Source organism: Nicotiana tabacum, chromosome 19 (assembly GCF_000715075.1).
Source record: "Nicotiana tabacum cultivar K326 chromosome 19, ASM71507v2, whole genome shotgun sequence".
Lineage (NCBI taxonomy): Eukaryota > Viridiplantae > Streptophyta > Magnoliopsida > Solanales > Solanaceae > Nicotiana > Nicotiana tabacum.
Window position 1 is genome coordinate 47,815,380 of NC_134098.1, and position 18,756 is coordinate 47,834,135.

Below are 18,756 nucleotides of genomic sequence, written 5' to 3' on the forward strand. Positions count from 1 at the left end.
GAATGCTCGGGTAAGAGAGAATACCATATCATGGCTCCTTTCGTGAGGGTTTCACCGAACTTCTTTAACAAGATCGACTCGATCTCACGTTGAGCCAAATCGTTCCCTTTCACATCCGTGGTGTAGGTTGTGATGTGCTCCTATAGATCCGAAGTCACATCATATTTTGGTATGTCCGGTCTTGAACCTCTTCAGAATTAACTCTGGTGCTGCCCTCGGGTTAAATGGTAATTACGTGTATTTTGCCGAATCTGGGCCTTTTAGTACTGGTGGTGCGCCCGGAATCTTATCTATCCGAGCGTGAAACTCCTTCACATTTTGATCTATTCGTTCGTTCATTTCTCTTATAAACCTCATGAGCTCAATTTTGAAGGGATCATTCCTGTTGTTATTCCCAGATCCTCTACCCTCCGGCTCCGTCGAAACCGACTTCACCCTTGGGATATTGTTATCGACCCTCTGAGCCATTTGATTTCAAGGAACATTGGGAGGAACTGGGTCCCCTCTGTTTGTGTTATTGGAGGGACCTTACAATGCTTCTTTTAACTTCGTCATCACCCGATCCTGCCTTGAGAGGTGATTGATTGCTTTTTGCTGCTCCCTTAGGAGTTTGATCGTTTCTACAACGTGTTTCTCCTCTGCATCATCAGGGGTTGACTCCCGCACATGCCAAGGGTATCGACCATATCGAACCGGGTTCATCTTATCCCCTTCATTGCGAGTCTCACTGATTGAGTCATCATGATGTTGACATCATTAGCTGCCATATTTGGTTTTACTAAGGAAAGAATCAAAACAAGTTAGTAATAAACGAATTAATCAAATCAATTGCGCAGCTATCTATGCCCACGGTGAGTGCCAAACTGTTTACTCGCAAAACGGTACAGTTAAATTTGTCACGTGGTTTATAAACAAGCGAATTGATTTGATCCAAAAATGATAAAGAGATAAGATTAAAATCAAGATTTCACGATTGAAATTGAAGAAGATAACAAGCCTGGCTCCGAACCCAGCGTCTCCGAGAGCAAAAATGGAAATAACGACAAAGCGAAAGAAAGCTGTTTATTTCATAGCAAAATAGAAAAATATAGCTTTTTTTTGGTATAGAATGTTTTCTTCTCCTCTCCTTACATTGGTTGTTGATCCCACTATTTATAGCACCACCTCAGGAAACAAGATCTTAAGATCAAGCCCCTCTTAAATGGGAATAAAAGGGGTCATTGATGAGTATATAACGGCATATCTTGAATGCAAATATTCTTTGTAACGGTCGCTCCTTAATTGTTAGCGAATATTCCTTCATTGAATGCTTTTCCGATGGCAAATCCTTGAATTTCTATCGCTAACCACGTTCTCTTCGGAACTTATCCGGTAGTGGTCACACATTTTGCACTCGGCATTGGTCGTTTCCTGACTCGTTCTTTGCCTACCTTCGGTTCCACATGTCACTTCACCATTTGACCACCTGTTATCGATCAATTTTATCCCATACAATATATAATAACGATAAATATAAAATATCATCTCAAAGGTGAATATATAGCATAATATGCATATAAAACATGTTTACGTATGTTTAATTGTATATTAAGCTTGTAAAAGATGAACAATTGTTTATATTTAAGCATAACAATGGTAGAAGGAGAAGAGGCGTTGGATGGGGAACAAAAAGAAAATAATTGGGGGAAGGGTGATGTCATGTGATGCTGTCAGATGCGGCTATTAAGCCTTTTTGTCAGATCACATGGGTTTTGGACTACAACAAATAAAAAAGAATTAAGCTACCACTTGTGAAAACTATTCTTTGGATTGTACACGTCTATAAAAATCCCTAATTATAATTTCACAAGTCAAAAATTACTATATTTGACTATATCTTCTACCAATCAAGGACTCCGTTAGCGTAATTGCTTTTCCTTGAAGTTTGGAAGCAAGTACGATCGGTCGATCACGGTCTAGAACATGATCAGCTAACGTGCAATAAGCGTCAATATGCTACACATTACGCCACTTTGATGGATTACGATATATCTTTAAGGATAGAATTTCTAACATAATTAGATAGTGGATTGTCTACCATCGCTAATCTCCACCTAGTGTATATATAAGTCATGTTTTATTCATATAGACATAAAGCAATTGTCACATACAAATCAATCAACTTCAATTTAATACAATTATTTTTCACTATTCTATAGTTATTTCTTTATATTTAGTTTTTAACTTTAGTTCTTCCACGCATTTCTTTATAGCTTTTTTAGCTTCTATTTTAAGTCAATGTTAGTCTAAATTAATTCCACTTTTCATGCACAAAGATATAATAATTCATGACTCATTTTATCAGGATGTTTTTTTAAGTAAGTTTGAAACTCACATAAATTACACATAGGATTGCGAACTTGGCTACCTCATTCCTTACGTTTAGTTTGTGGTGACTAAAAAGGATCTACCAATAGTTATATTTAAAGTAGGCAATATATCTAGTCAGAAGGTGCTTATTTTGTCGCACTTCTTCCAATAAGCAGCAGTTGAAGTTGAAGCAGTAGCCTCTTCACACTTTCAGATCTTGTACCATCAATTGAGCTTCGTCATAATCATGTTAAATAACGCCTATCCAATATTTGTTTTTGTGTTACTTTTTTCCCATAACATTCTTGCAGCTTCTCCAAATGAAGTTAGTGACTTCCATTCCATTGTCAGTCAAGATGTTGAAAGAATATGCTGCTTCAAATTTTCTATTGTCATGTCATGTTGTCAGGAACTTCGCCAGACGTAAATAGACAAAGAACGAATTACTCAGCACAAAAGTGTAGTTTCGCTTCTTTATAATATTTAGTGCTTAACGAGGAATCCTTTTCCACCACATTTTTTTCAATATGGAAAACAAGTTGTATAAATTATACTTTTTCTTATTTGCGTTCAAGTGGTCGATAATTTTATCCATAATTTCATAGGAAGATTATATTTTACTACCATGACGTAAAGGTAGCTATTAAGTATTTAGATATGACGATTATCACTGTTGAGTTTGTGGTCTGTTTCTAAAACTACGTGGTTCGGCAAGCGATAGCAAAAAACTACCTGTTGGCCCAAGTGAAGGTTAGTTTTGAAGATTGACAAAGGAAGCTTAGACATGAACCAGGTTCATCCCTTGTGTGCATAAATACGGGCAGATTCGAACATGTGGGATGCACGTGAAGGAGATAAGATTAACTTGGTCTAATTAATATCTCCTGATCGAAAAAGGTTGCATAATTGATAAGGAGAAGGAATCGTCTAATTAATATCTCCTGATCGAAAAGGGTTGCATAATTAATAAGGAGAAGGACTCCTTACTCAACGAGAATATTATCCAAGATAAGGAAGGAGTTAGGAGTTGAGATTAACTAGAACTCTTCCACCAAGGAAGAGTAGCATTAGAACTCTAGTTATTTTCTACTCTACTAACTCTATAAATCGCAGAATGTTCTCATTCTACAAGTGACGCACAAAAATAGAAGTTAAACGTGAATTGAGAGCAAAATAGCAAGGCATTTTGCAAGCAGTTCGTGTGTGATTCAAGTGTGCGAACCTGAAGCTACATGAACCAGATAGAAGAACCAGCTCCAAGTGTCTGTCTTTTATTCTAGTTCAATTGTAGTAGGTATTTTCATATTGTACCTTTCAGCTTTATCTAGAGGCAATTGTAATAGGTACTCAGAGTATTCAAGTTAGAGTTAACTTGAAGTTGTCGCAGCAGTTAGAGGCTGGTTGCCACAATGGGATTAGAGTTAATCCTAAGTTTACAAAAGTGTTTTGTAAATACAGTTTTTGGCTCAGTGATTTAGTGGAGAGTTTGGGAAAATCCTACTGGGAAGTAGGTCGTGGTTTTTCACCTTTTGAGCCAGGTGTTTTCCACATAAAATACTTGTATTCTTTAATTTCTGTATTTATTATTCCGCAACAGTAGGATAAGGAACACATAGAAGAACCAAGTCCTTCTATAATCTGTGCACGCAAAAAATTGGACACCACACAAATCACCCCTCCCCTCTCTTGTGTGGTATTGAAGTTAAAACATCAATTGGTATCAGAGCATGTTATCCTTGAAGAGGCTAACACCTTAGTAGAAGATCAAGATGAGTGCACCACCTGGAAACTAGGAAGGGCAATCCACTGCTAGGCCACCACTCTTCAACGGCCAGTATTACTCCTGGTGAAAAAACAGGATGAGAGATCACATCATAGGAGAAGACTATGAGCTATGGAACATTGTCACAGATGGTCCACTGGCTACCATGAAGATAAATACCGAAGGAGAAGAGGTGCCAAAAATAAGAGTTGACTGCACTACTGACGACTTGAGAAAATGGGAGAAGAATGCTAAAGCCAAAAAATGGCTTGTTTGTGGACTCGGTCCAAACGAGTACAGCAGAATTCAAAGTTGTACTACTGCTAAGGAAATTTGGGACACTTTGCAAGTGGCCCATGAAGGAACACCTCAAGTGAAGAGGTCCAGAGGAACACTACTATATTCTCAATATGAGAATTTCACCATGAAGGAAGGGGAAACCATCCAAGAGATATAAGGTTCACCATACTAACAAATGAACTTAAGTCTCTTGGAAGGGTTATTCTTGAAGAAGACAAAGTTGAGAAGATTTTGACAAGGGTTCTGACAGTCTCATGGGAGAGCAAAATCACTGCTATTCAGGAATCAAAGAACATTGCCACTCTTAGGTTGGATGAGCTAATTGAAAATCTCACTGCTTATGAACTTAGAAGGCAAACCATGAAGATGGATGTACCCAAGAAGGAAAGGAGCCTGGCACTCAGAATCACTGAAGGTTCTGATCTAGAAGATGATGAAATGGCTATGATCACAAAGGACTTCAAGAAGTACCTAATGAGAGGAAAGGGTTCTTCAAGAAGTGGAGGCTACAGCAAACCAAGGGTTCCTGAAAAACAAACCAATGAGGGCTGCTACAAGTGTGGGAAGACTGATCACTACATCAAAAACTGCCCTTAATAGGAAATTGAATTGAAGAAGGAAAGAGCTGAACGAAGAAACAAAAAGAAGGAACATGTTCATCCTAAGAAGAACAAAGGATCAACAAAGACTATGGGTGCTGCTTAGGGAGAAAGCTCAGATGAGGACTCATATGATCAAGATGAAGATGAACAAGCACTTATGGCAATTGGAGAATCCGATGAGGAATCTGAAGTAAGTATAATCCATCTAAAATACAAGATTAAATTTTTGTCTAAAGAAAGGCTATCTGAGTTACTTTTAGATTTCAATGATGAATCTGAGGATATAAACAATGAAAAGAAATAGTTGTCTAAGGAATGTGTGATTTTGAAAGCAAAGTGTAAGAACCTGAAACTTAGGGTTAGTGAGACTATAAGTGAAAATACTGCATTAAAGAACCAGGTTCATGCATTTGAATCAAATATCCTAGAACTTAGATCTGAAAACCTAAAACTGAAATTAGGAACAAGTAAGAAGACAACTGATTGCACACAACTCACTCTAGAAGAAAATGTAGGTAAACTAAAAGATGAGTTGTATAAGAAGGATGAGCAGGTAAGAATTTTGACAGAGGATCTAGGCAAGGTCAAGCATGAACTAGACAGAACTTGTAAATGGAACAGGTCCTCCGATGCATTGTCATTGCTATAGGAACACCACAGTAGCAATAGAAGAGGAATTGGCTTTGGGAATTTGCCACCTAAATGGGATCCCAAAAGCAAGTATCTCACACTTCCTGAGAACAAAATTTGCACAAACTGTAGTCAAAAGAATAAAAAGTTTGTTCAAGGGAAAAATAGTCTGCCAGGTTGGGCTAAAGAGAATTTGATTCATCCTTTTGCCTATAGAAAGGGACCCAAACTAGTTTGGGTTCCTAATACTAACCCCTGATTTTCTTTTGTAGGTCCAAGTGAAGGGGAGTAGCCAAATATGGTATATGGATAGTGGCTACTCAAAGCACATGACAGGAAGCAAGAACCAGTTCCTTTCACTTGAGGACCTCAAAGGAGGTAATGTCTCCTTTGGAAATGGGAAAAAATATGAGATCATTAGGGTTGGTAAGGTAGGTAAGACTGACTCTCACTCGATTGAGAATGTCTATTTGATAGACGGCCTAAAATACAGTCTAATTAGTGTATCACAACTGTGTGATAGAGGTAACTTAGTGGCATTCACCTCTAATAAATGCTTTGTGATTAATCTTATCACTGACAAGATTATTTTGCAGGTAAAAAGAGTGAACAATATATATATTGTAGATCTGTCCACACTGTCAGAAAATGAACTCACTTGCTTAAGTGTATTGGACAATGATCCCCTCCATTGGCACAAGAGACTTGGACATGCAAGTCTAAGTCAACTCAACAAATTAGTCTCCAAGGACCTGGTGATAGGGCTGCCTAACATCAAGTTCAAGGAAGACAAAATTTGTGAGGCTTGTGCAACGGGAAAGCAGGTAAGATCCTCTTTTCAATGCAAGAAAGTGGTAAGCACCACCAGGATGATGGAACTGGTCCATATGGATCTCTGTGGTCCAATGAGAACATTAAGCAGAGGTGGTAAAAGATATGTAATGGTGCTTGTTGATGATTACTCTAGGTTTACTTGGACATTGTTTTTAACATCTAAAGATGAAGCATTTGACATGTTCACTTCTTTTGTTAGAAAAACTCAGAAACAACTAGGTAATCAACTTGAATCAATTAGGTCTAATCATGGCATTGAATTTGAAAATGCTAAATTTGCTGAATTTTGTGATGAGCATGGCATAGATCATAAATTTTCTGCTCCTAGGACTCCACAACAAAATGGAGTAGTTGAAAGAAAGAATAGGACACTTGAAGATATGGCTAGGACTATGCTTCTTTCTAGTAAACTGCCCCATAGCTTCTGGGCAGAAGCTGTAAATACTACATGCTACATCATAAATAGGTGCATGACTAGACCTCTTGTAGAGAAGACTCCCTACGAGTTACTTAAAGGGAGAAAACCAAATATATCCCATCTTAGGGCATTTAGATGCAAGTGCTTTGTGCACAACAATGGTAAAGACTCCCTAGGCAAGTTTGATCCCAGAAGTGATGAGGGAGTATTCTTGGGATATTCTTCACATAGCAAAGCTTATAAAGTCTATAACAAAATAACTATGTGTGTTGAAGAAAGTGTTCATGTAGTTTTTGATGAAACTAACATTCTTTCTGAGAGATAGGAATATGATGAACCAATTGGGCTGGTAAGAAACTTAAATGAAACCACCACCCAGACAGAAGCAGTACTGGAAGAAGGAACAGGTGATGGAACAGGTTCTTCCACCCAGAGCAACGTGACAGGGGGAACAAAACTAAGAGGAAATGATCCCCAAACCTCAATGGAACCTGTCCATGAACTTGTTCCACAACAACAAAACACTGAAGGAACATCAAGGGGAAACCAGTTGGTTGTGAAACCTTACAAGTATCAAAGTTCTCATCCCATTGAGAATATAATCACCGATCCAACCTCTGGAATCAAAACCAGATTTTCATTAAAGAATCTTTGTGCTTTTGATGCTTTCTTATCTCTTATTGAACCTAAAAATATTGCTGAGGCTTTGCAGGATGCAGACTGGGTAAATGCAATATAAGATGAACTCAACCAATTTGAAAGGAGTCAAGTTTGGCATCTGGTACCAAGACCCTTGGACAGATCAGTAATTGGCACAAAATGGGTCTTCAGAAACAAACTTGATGAAGATGGAACAGTTACAAGGAACAAAGCAAGATTGGTGGTTCAAGGATATAGCCAAGAGGAGGGCATAGACTACGATGAAACCTTTGATCCAGTTGCAAGGTTGGAAGAAATAAGACTCCTTATAGCCTTTGCTGCTTACATGGAATTCACCATCCACCAGATGGATGTCAAGAGTGCCTTCCTCAATGGCTATCTAAAGGAAGAAGTGTTTGTCAAACAACCTCCGGGGTTTGAAAGCAAGGAGAGTCCTGATCATGTGTACAAACTTGACAAAGCACTTTATGGGCTCAAGCAGGCGCCAAGAGCATGGTATGAAAGATTATCAAAGTTTTTGCTTGAGCATGACTACAAGAGAGGTAAAATTGACAATACTTTGTTCTTGAAAGAAAAAGGTAAAGATCTCTTGGTAGTTCAGATATATGTTGATGATATAATCTTTGGAGCAACTACTGATAAGTTAAGTAAAGATTTTGCTAAACTAATGGGGAGTGAATTTGAAATGAGCATGATGGGTGAGCTTAATTTCTTTTTAGGCTTACAAATTAAACAAAATTCAAATGGAACTATGATCCATCAGCAGAAGTATGTAAAAGAGTTGCTTAAAAGGTTTAAAATAAAAGATTCTAAAGAAATTGACACTCCTATTGCAACAGCTACAAAGTTGGATATAGATGAACCTGGTTCATCTGTTGATCAGAAGTTGTATAGGGGAATGATTGGCTCATTATTGTATCTCATTGCTAGTCGACCTGACATTGTTTTCAGTGTAGGCCTTTGTGCAAGATTTCAGGCAAATCCGAAGGAGTCTCATTTGACGGTTGTCAAGAAAATTTTGAGATATCTAAAAGGCACCACTGATCTTTGTCTTTGGTATCCAAAAGGTAGTATTTTCAATCTTGTGGGATATGATGATGCTGATTATGTAGGTTTTCTTGTGGATAGAAAGAGCACCTCAGGTATGGCACACTTTCTTGGCTCATGTCTTGTGTCTTGGGCCACCAAAAGCAAAATTCAATAGCCTTATCTACTGCTGAAGCTGAGTATATTGCTGCTGCTTCATGTTGTGCTTAATTGTTGTGGATCAAACAACAATTAATGGACTTTGGAATAGATGTTGGTTGTATCCATATTTTTTGTGATAACACTAGTGCAATTAGTATGACCAAGAACCTGGTTTATCACAAGAGAATTAAGCACATAGATGTTAGGCATCACTTTTTGAGAGATAACTATAAAAAGGGGTTGATCACTGTGAAATTTTGTGCTACTGACAAGCAAATAGCTGACATCTTCACAAAAGCCCTAAGTAGAGATCACTTTGAAAGGAACATGTTAGAATTAGGGATGATTAAGATCACCTAAAAGGACCAGTTCAGAGTACACAACGAAAAACAAATTGGTTAGAAAATCTGAAAATTGTGTACATAATTAGATTAATTTTTGCTCAGTCTCATACTTTCAATAGTATACTCTTGTGCCATGTGTTAAAATGACTCATTAATCTCTAATGATATTTTCTCTATTTTGGCAAATTTAGACTTACACAAGAGTATTCTCAGTGAAGAGCCTGGTTCATCAAGATAACACGGTATGTTTTCTACACTCTGCATAATTTGAAATAATAATATTTGGATCATGAGCAGAGTCCTACTTAATTCCAAACTCGTTTTGGACTTATCCGTTACAAGTGAACCAGTTCTATTCAAAAGAATCCCAACCGAATTGAAGTACCTAGATTCTATGGATACACTCCAAAGTCTTTTCAAAACTGAAAATTCAGTTTGATTAGACTTCCACACCCACTATCATCCCTTCCACCACCCCAACCTCTAAGAAAAGAGTAAAGATGCTTGCTCGCAAGGTTGTTGCGGGAAGAGAACAAATTTAGAGAATAGGTTTGTACTAGTAGGGTCTAAAGCAGGTGTTGAAACTACAGAGTCTGGAGAAATTGGTGGTAAAAATAAAAAAGAAAAAGAGAGCAAGGGTGTTCGAAGTGCTGTGAGGGAAAATGGTAAAAGAGTGGTTGATTCTTCACCCACTCCTGTGAGTTTAACCAAAGACACAGGTGCAATGGTTGTTTGGGGAGAAAAATCTACTGGAGTAGAGGAGAGCGTAAAGAAAATAGGGGGAAGTGGGTCTGGCAAAGCCGCTGAAGGGCTGGTTCAACTTGAAAAAAATATAGATGAACTTGTTTCATCTGAACAGGAAACCCTCGCAGACCTACTGAGGAGAGTGACTGAAAGTTATAATCCAAAGAATAAAGGGAGGTTGGTACAAGCAAGGATCATTTTGGGGCAAATGCGCTGCCTGCTTGTGACTATGAAGTCCATGTCACTCTTAAAGAACCTGGTTCATCTAAGAAGGTACCAATGAATAGCAAGGTGCGAGCCTTGGTGCAAGAAAGTGAGGCTAAGGATACTGAGATTGAGAGGCTGAAGAAGAGGTTGGCAGAGGTGGAGACTGAGAGAGATGCTCTCAGAACTGAGCTGGCAAGAGAAAAGGAGAAGAATGATGGTATTCTTCAGGATATGCTAAAACTCCTCCAAACCAAAAACCAAGCACCTAGTTCTTCCCATCCTTAAGTCTCCTAGCCTAGTGTATATTAACCAGTGACCCAGTTCGGGATTTTTTGGTTCTTTTGCTCATGTTTCCAGTATTTTTATTTCTTCTTATGCTTCGTGGTAGAATCTTATCAATCATCAATGAAATTCACTATCTTTTGTTCTAACTGTTTGTTTATATTTCTTTGATGGTTAAAATTCTTAGCTTGATCTATGATTATTAATCCATGATTGCATTTAAAGTAGCCCCAGTGGCCATAAGTAAGTTTTAAAATCCAGTTATCTCATATTTTTTATGCAACTTTTCGATGATGCCAAAAGAGGGAAAAATGTTGTGCTTTACACTTTGAACAGTGATGTTTATAACCTAATGAACATGGTCCTTGATGATAAGTGAAAATTATTCTAACATTGTGTTGATGTTGGGTTAAGTTGAAACATGGCCTAAGCTTATGAAAAATACAGAGTTTGTCATCATCAAAAGGGGGAATTTGTTGGCCCAAGTGAAGGTTAGTTTTGAAGATTGACAAAGGAAGCTCAGGCATAAACCAGGTCCATCCCTTGTGTGCATAGACACGGGCAAATTCGAACATGTGGGATGCACGTGAAGGAGATAAGATTAACTTGGTCTAATTAATATCTCCTGATCGAAAATGGTTGCATAATTGATAAGGATAAGGACTCATCTAATTAATATCTCCTGATCGAAAAGGGTTGCATAATTAATAAGGAGAATGACTCCTTACTCAACGAGAACATTATCCAAGATAAGGAAGGAGTTAGGAGTTGAGATTAACTAGAACTCTTCTACCAAGGAAGAGTAGCATTAGAACTCTAGCTATTTTCTACTCTACTAACTCTATAAATCGCAGGATGTTCTCATTCTACAGGTGACGCACAAAAACAGAAGTTAAACGTGAATTGAGAGCAAAATAGCAAGGTATTTTGCAAGCAGTTCGTGTGTGATTCAAGTGTGCGAACCTGAAGCTACATGAACCAGATAGAAGAACCAGTTCCAAGTGTCTGTCTTTTATTCTAGTTCAATTGTAGTAGGCATTTTCATATTGTACCTTTCAACTTTATCTAGAGGCAATTGTAATAGGTACTTAGAGTATTCAAGTTAGAGTTAGCTTGAAGTTGTCACAGCAGTTAGAGGCTGGTTGCCACAACGGGATTAGAGTTAATCCTAGGTTTACAAAAGTGTTTTGTAAATACAGTTTTTGGCTCAGTAATTTAGTGGAGAGTTTGGAAAAATCCTACTGGGAAGTAGGTCGTGGTTTTTTCACCTTTTGAGCCAGGTGTTTTCCACGTAAAATACTTGTGTTCTTTAATTTCTGCATTTATTATTCCGCAACAGTAGGATAAGGAACACATAGAAGAACCAGGTCCTTCTATAATCTGTACACACGAAAAATTGGACACCACACAAATCACCCTCTCTTGTGTGGTATTGAAGTTAAAACATCACTACCAATATTAGCCTCACTTAAAAAAATGCTACCAATCTTAGCCATAAACCAATTTTTGTTATAAAGTGGGCTTATTTTCTTCTATGCTTCGTTCTCTACTTGTCCATGCTTCTCTGCTCAGCCGTCTTCAAGCTTCAAATCCCTCCTCTTCGTCAAATTCCTCTGTATTTTGAAATAGTCTTAGGGCAAGATTACTTAGCAAATAAGGGAGGAAAACTATGAATAATCAAGTTCTAGTTAAAATCTCTTTGAACTATTCTTCTGAATAAAAGATCTGACTTCATCCCTAGGAAATTTAACAAATTAACTCTACAAAATCACAAAACATTTCCCCGTAACAAAGGTCAAGCATTAACTACTTTTTTCTTCTCTTAGCTAGTTGGAATCGATGGGTTACATATTTTGGAGTAAATTCCGTGCATAGAATACAGTGGGGTGTACAAATAAAACCGACAAACCGCACCAACCCGATAATCCGAGTCAAATCGAAAAAAAAAAATCGACTATGGTTTGGTGTTGGAAAAAAAATCCGACGATATTTGGTTTGGTTTGGTTTGGTTTTAACTAAAAAAAGTCAAATCGAAGCCAACTCAACCCAATATTATATATATAGAAATTTTAAATATATTTAATACATGAAAATATTTATTGTAGCGTAGTATATAAATATTTCTTAAGCTTTTTCATAATTTTATCTTTTAACGTATTATTTCAAGTTTGGACTTATAATTTTTGGATGCTCCAATAAGTTTTATAGTCCATAAATATTAGTAACTTAAATAAATCCTAAACCAAAATTAAATCAATACGAATGATAATAAAAGACATTCAATTCAATTGTACTATGAATGAAAATAGTGTTGGATATCTATTTTTTAGTTTTTTCATGGTTTAGATAAAATGGATAACTTATTTTTCTTTTAGTGTTTAGTCATGTAAATAGTAGTACTTATTAGTCGTACTTATTTTAGCAACTTATTAGTAATTTTAAATTATTTTTATTTTCATTATGCCTAATTAATAATATTTATTTTATGCGATTTTCTCATCTTTATTGTTGAATATTTTAGTACAATGCCATGAATCATCTCATATTTATGTTATTTTATTAAAAAATACCTTATATAGTTCTGTCTTACTAGGATTATAGAAATATTTGGAGCACAAATCCTATGTTTTGTGCTATGAAGACTTTATGATAAAAAACCCCGAAACAACCCGAAAATCCGAGAAAAATCGAGATTTAAAAACCCGACTTTTATTGGTTTGGTAATTAGAAAATCCGAACCAACACGACCTATATACACCCCTAGAATACTGTTTGATTGCTTGGAAAGTGAAGAAGATCGATGAGCTAAAATTCCATTAAAAGACATTGAAGCTCGTTTAAGTTTGAGTATGACAATTCGGGATTCCTTATTTAGATTGGGTGTTCTTGGAATATATTGGCTCATTTTAAGAAGATTGAATCTCATTTTTAGAACGATTTCGTAGAGATTTGAGGTAGTTTAAAATGAAAATTCGATTTAGACAATGAACAAAGAAGAAGGTAAGCTGTGTGACTCCCTATATATCTATGTGTGTCCCATGTATATCTATGTGTGATATAAATGTGTCCCAATTTTTTTTATTTAACTCAATTTCAACTGTAAATTTTGATTACAAACCGGTTCAAATCACCTCTAATCTTCTTCATATATATATTATTTTGTCCATGTGTATTCAACTAGTTCCAACAAACCCATTGATTTTTTCCCCTAGGTATTCTGAAAATTGTACTTTATTGGTACCGATAGCAAAAAATGGTTAAATGCATAGAAGGGTAAAGTGCTGTAAAGGTGACCATAATATGGCCATTTCCGTACTTACTCTCTAATTGTTTTGGCTTATTTTGTGTTATAGCTACTAGGTACTTTCATGCCCACTTTTGTGCTACTCATAGAATTTGTACGGTCTTTTAAAAAAAGTTTAACTGATATTTAATTTTTAAGTAACTTTATATAGATACATTTTTCTCCTCTTCTTCGTTACTATTTTCTTTTATTTTGTTTAGGGTTTCTTCTTTTTCTTCTTAGTTGCAAAATAGATTTGTTAAATTTATTTTTGCTTTGACAATTTGATTAGTGGAGTTTATTCTTTATGATATTTGAAAGTTATGTTTCACATTTGAGCTCATTTAGAGTAGATTTGTGCGTTGAATCGTGTGCTAGATTACTGAAATTCGAAGAACAAGTATATGCTTCAAAACTTAAGATTCGAAATTTGAAGGTGCATTGAAGAGATTGAACTACTTAAGATTCGAATTTCTAAAGTTGCATTTGAAAGATAAAGAACTCCAGATTTGATTTCTGAAGTTGCATTGAAAAGATTGAACTACTTAAGATTTGAATTCTTGAAATTGCAGTTGAAAGGTAGAAGAACTTCAGATTTGTCTTTTGAAGTTACATTGAAGAGATTGAACTACTTTAGATATGAGTGGGTACGCTTTGCAAACATTTATAACTTCAATGATAGCGAAAACGCCCCAGCTTCTAGTCCTTTCAAATTTTTCTAGGCCCATAAAACGCCCACCCTAGCCAGAAGAGGGAAAAAGAAACAAAAAGACCATAGAAGGAGAACTATGGATTCGCCCGCCTCCCAACCAACACTTGCTACTACAACACCTCAATTCCATACAACCCCCGAACTAAGAACTAATCAAATAAGTTGGAAGAACGAGTCCAAAAAGCAAAATAAAATTTACTCGGCAAATATTTGTGTACGGTAAAAACCGGTTAGTCCTTCGTACGAACTGGTTTAAATGGTAATACATCGGATCGGAGAAGCGTCTTCATAGTTTCAGGTTGAGGTTCGAAGTCAGGTCACCAAGCTTCGAGCCTGAAGGACCGATCAATGTCGAGCTTGATGTTATTATCAAGCTCGAATCCAAATCGAACTATGATGCAAAGTAAAGTTATCGAGCTTATGATTCAGAGACCGACCAACACTGACCCCGAATCAATATAGGGATCCAAGTCAGAATCGAGTTCAAGTCAAAATCGAGAGCTCGAGTCAAGACCGAAAACTCGAGTCAATATCGAGCTCACAGACAAGAGCCGTTGCAATCCCATTAGAGGAGAGAATCCTGGCAGGAATTACAAAAAAGCTAATTTGTCATGGGTCTCCCACTATATATTTTTAATTATATCTAAAAGTAGGATCCTCCACTATAAAGAGGATGGCTACATTTTTGTAAAGGACAGTTCTTTTTTTGGTCTTACATTATAACTCAAGCATCATATACTCCTATATTGAAGAATTATTTTTTTAAGCTTCATAAATTGATTCATCTTGCTTAGTCCCAAAAGTCATATTCTTTCCAACCTCGTTTATTTTGCATTCTTTGCAATCTGTATTTGATATTTCTATTTATCCTTACGATTTGTATTAAGCTATACCACGTAACCTTAGAACTACGTACAAATTCAACTCTATCCGTTTTTCGGGTAAACAGTTTGGCACCCACCGTGGGGCTAAGGATAACATTGGTTATTTGATACGAATATGCAAAAACACACCATTTTGCGCTTGTTTCTGAAAGTATCTTGGATTTCGGATTAGCAACGACTAACTATCAATCAAATGGCCTTACCTATCGAAAATGAAGCTGGTCTTCAAGATGAGAACAACAACTTGACACCCAGTACCGAGAGACCACTTGTCAACGCTGTTGGATCTCGAATCGAAGTGCTGATAGACATCAATTCGCATGTGGCCATTGAGGCGAACCTACATTCTGAACCTGAAAATAGCATTCATGGTGGCACTCGATCTGCAGCTCGAGATACCCATAACGTCGAGGAAAACGGCGTCAGCTTGCGTATGATTTTCGAAATATTGCAAGCTCAACAGGTAGCAATAGCTCAGTTGCAGAGTCAAACCCAGATACCGAGTAGACCGGAGCCCAGTCAACCCCGAGAAATCGCCCATACAACGGAACCAGCTATAGTGAAATCAAATGAGCAGGAGTCGGGGACTAATCCCGAAATTGCTAAGATGTTCGAAGAACTGACCAAACGAATAGAATCCGGAGAAAGGAGGATCGAAGCAAACGACAAAAAAGGTGGAGACATACAATTCCAGGGTTGATCAGATCCCGAGGGCACCACCAATATTGAAGGGCTTAGATTCTAAAAAATTCATACAAAATCCTTTCCCCCCAAGCACGGCTCCTAAACTGATCCCAAAGAAGTTCCGCATGACCAAGATTCCTAAATATAACGGAACTACCGACCCCAACGAACATGTCACCTCATACACATGTGCCATCAAAGGGAACAATCTAGAGGATGATGAGATCGAATCCGTATTATTGAAGAAATTCGGTGAAACCCTGTCAAAGGGAGCAATGATATGGTATCATAATTTGCCATCTAATTCTATCGATTCTTTTGCTATGCTTGCGGATTCCTTCGTAAAAGCACATATCGGGGCCATAAAAGTCGAGACTAGGAAGTCGGACCCGTTTAATGTAAGACAAAAGGATAACGAGATGCTAAGGGAATTCGTGTCTCGTTTTCAAATGGAGCGAATGGATCTACCCCCCCTCCCCCCCCAGTCACAGACGATTGGGCCGTTCAGGCTTTCACTCAAGGTTTGAACGAACAAAGTTCGACGGCTTCACGGCGGTTGAAGCATAACCTGATCGAGTACCCGGCTATCACTTGGGTCGACGTGCACAATTGGTACCAATCAAAAATTAGGGTCGAAGATGATCAGTTGGGGTCTGAACCCACTGCTCGAAGGGATATCAATCGAGAACAAGGTCCGATCAGGGATCAATACCGACCGTATAACGAAAACCACAGAATCAATGAATCGAGACGTAACCCCGTTAAACAAAAGAAGTGATCGAGGTCAAGGGTCTCGGGGGATGATGAACAGAAGTGGGTTTGACAGGCCTACCTGATCTAAGGAAGCGCCTCAGTTATCGGAGTATAACTTCAGCATTGATGCATCCGCCATCGTGTCGGCTATCGGATGCATCAAAGACACTAAATGGCCTCGGCCCATGCAGACCGATCCTGCCCAGAGGAATCCCAATCAAATGTGTGAATATCATGGCACCCATGGCCACAGAACGGAAGATTGCATGCAACTAAGAGATGAGGTAGCTTGGTTATTCAATAAAGGGCACCTTCGAGAATTTTTAAGCGACAGGGCGAAGAACCATTTCAAAAATAGGGATTTTGGCAAGCAAAACGAACAAGAAGAACCACAACACGTCATTCACATAATCATCGGCGGCGTCGATACCCCTCAAGGGCCGGTGCTTAAACACACTAAGACATCGATTCTGAGAGAAAAGTGATCTCGAACTCAGGATTACGCACCCATAGGAACTTTGTCCTTCAATGATGAAGATGCAGCAGGAGTCATACAACCTCATAACGATGCACTGGTAATATTCGTACTTATGAATAAAACTAAAGTTAAGCGTGTGTTAATTGATCCAGGTAGCTCGGCCAACATCATTAGATTGAACGTCGTAGAACAGCTCGGTCTACCAGACCAGGTCGTACCCGCAATCCTGGTTCTAAACGGATTCAATATGGCATGTGAAACCACCAAAGGCGAGATAATTCTGCCAATAAACGTGGCTGGGACCATCCAGGAAACGAAGTTCCACGTAATCGAAGGCGACATGAGGTACAACGCCCTTTTTGGAAGGCCATGGATCCTCAACATGAGAGTTGTACCTTCGACCCTACACTAGGTTCTTAAATTCCCAACATCAAGGGGAGTCAAAACAGTGTACGGAGAACAATCGGCCGCAAGAGAAATGTTTGCCGTCGAGGAAGCGAATCCGATATCCTCGCCTTCGCCAATAAAGGGACTGGGCTCAAAAGGGGAACAAGATGCCAAATAGAAATCACAGACATCAGTTTTAACCCAACCAGAAAATCAGAAGATCGATGAAGATGATGATCAAAGGATCCCTGGATCCTTCGTGCTTCCCGATGATTCCGACGCTACCCAATTAACGATTGAAGAGTTGGAGCAAGTCATACTAATCGAGCATTTGCCCGAATGAAAGGTATACCTGGGAACGAGATTAACCCCCAAACTCAGGAACAAGCTTATTCAATTTCTTATCGATAACATGGATTATTTTGCTTGGTCCAATTTAGATAAAATAGGGATCCTACCGGATATAACGACGCATCGGCTAAGCCTGGACCCTAGGTTCCAACCGATAAAGCAAAAGAGAAGGCCCCAATCCGAGGTAAAGCACACATTCATAAAGGACGAGGTAACTAAACTTCTCAAAATAGGGTCCATTCAGGGAGGTGAAATATCCCGAATGGTTAGCCAATGTAGTTGTAGTCCCTAAAAAAGGGAACAAACTTAGAATGTGTGTAGATTACAAGGATTTAAACAGGGCATGCCCCAAAGATTCTTTTCCACTGCTTAACGTCGATCGCATGATCGATGCCACGGCCGGCCACGAGATCCTTACCTTTCTCGATGCCTATTCCGGGTATAATCAAATCCAAATGAACCCGGAAGACCAGGAAAAGACTTCATTTGTCACCAAGTATGGAACATATTGTTATAATGTGATGCCCTTAGGGCTAAAAAATGCAGGAGTTACTTACCAACGCCTAGTAAATAAAATGTTCGAGGAACAAATAGGTAAATCAATGGAAGTTTATATTGATGACATGCTAGTTAAGTCCCTGCACACGGAGGACCATTTGACCCATTTGCATGAAACATTCGAGATTTTTAAGGAAATACAACATGAAGCTCAACCTCGAGAAATGTGCTTTCGGGGTCGGTTCGGGCAAGTTTCCCGGCTTCATGGTGTCAAATCGGGGGATCGAGATTAACCCCGATAAAATTAAGGCCATCGAAGATATTGCCATCGCTGACAGCGTAAAAAGCCGTGCAGGGGCTAACGAGATGGATTGCAGCCTTAGGCCGATTCATTTCAAGGTCGTCA

At 38.2% G+C, this 18,756-nt stretch overlaps 1 protein-coding gene across 1 annotated transcript in view; it reads right to left on the minus strand.

Annotated features, from left to right (window-relative positions):
* Positions 1-1,044: 1,044 nt before the first annotated feature.
* The window catches only part of LOC107773950 (transcription factor PIF1-like), a 34,158-nt gene continuing 16,446 nt past the window's right edge, over positions 1,045-18,756 (minus strand). Inside the window, exon 10 of the transcript XR_012702670.1 lies at positions 1,045-1,465. The gene's annotated coding sequence lies outside the window, so the exon portion shown is untranslated. The remainder of the gene's footprint in view (positions 1,466-18,756) is intronic.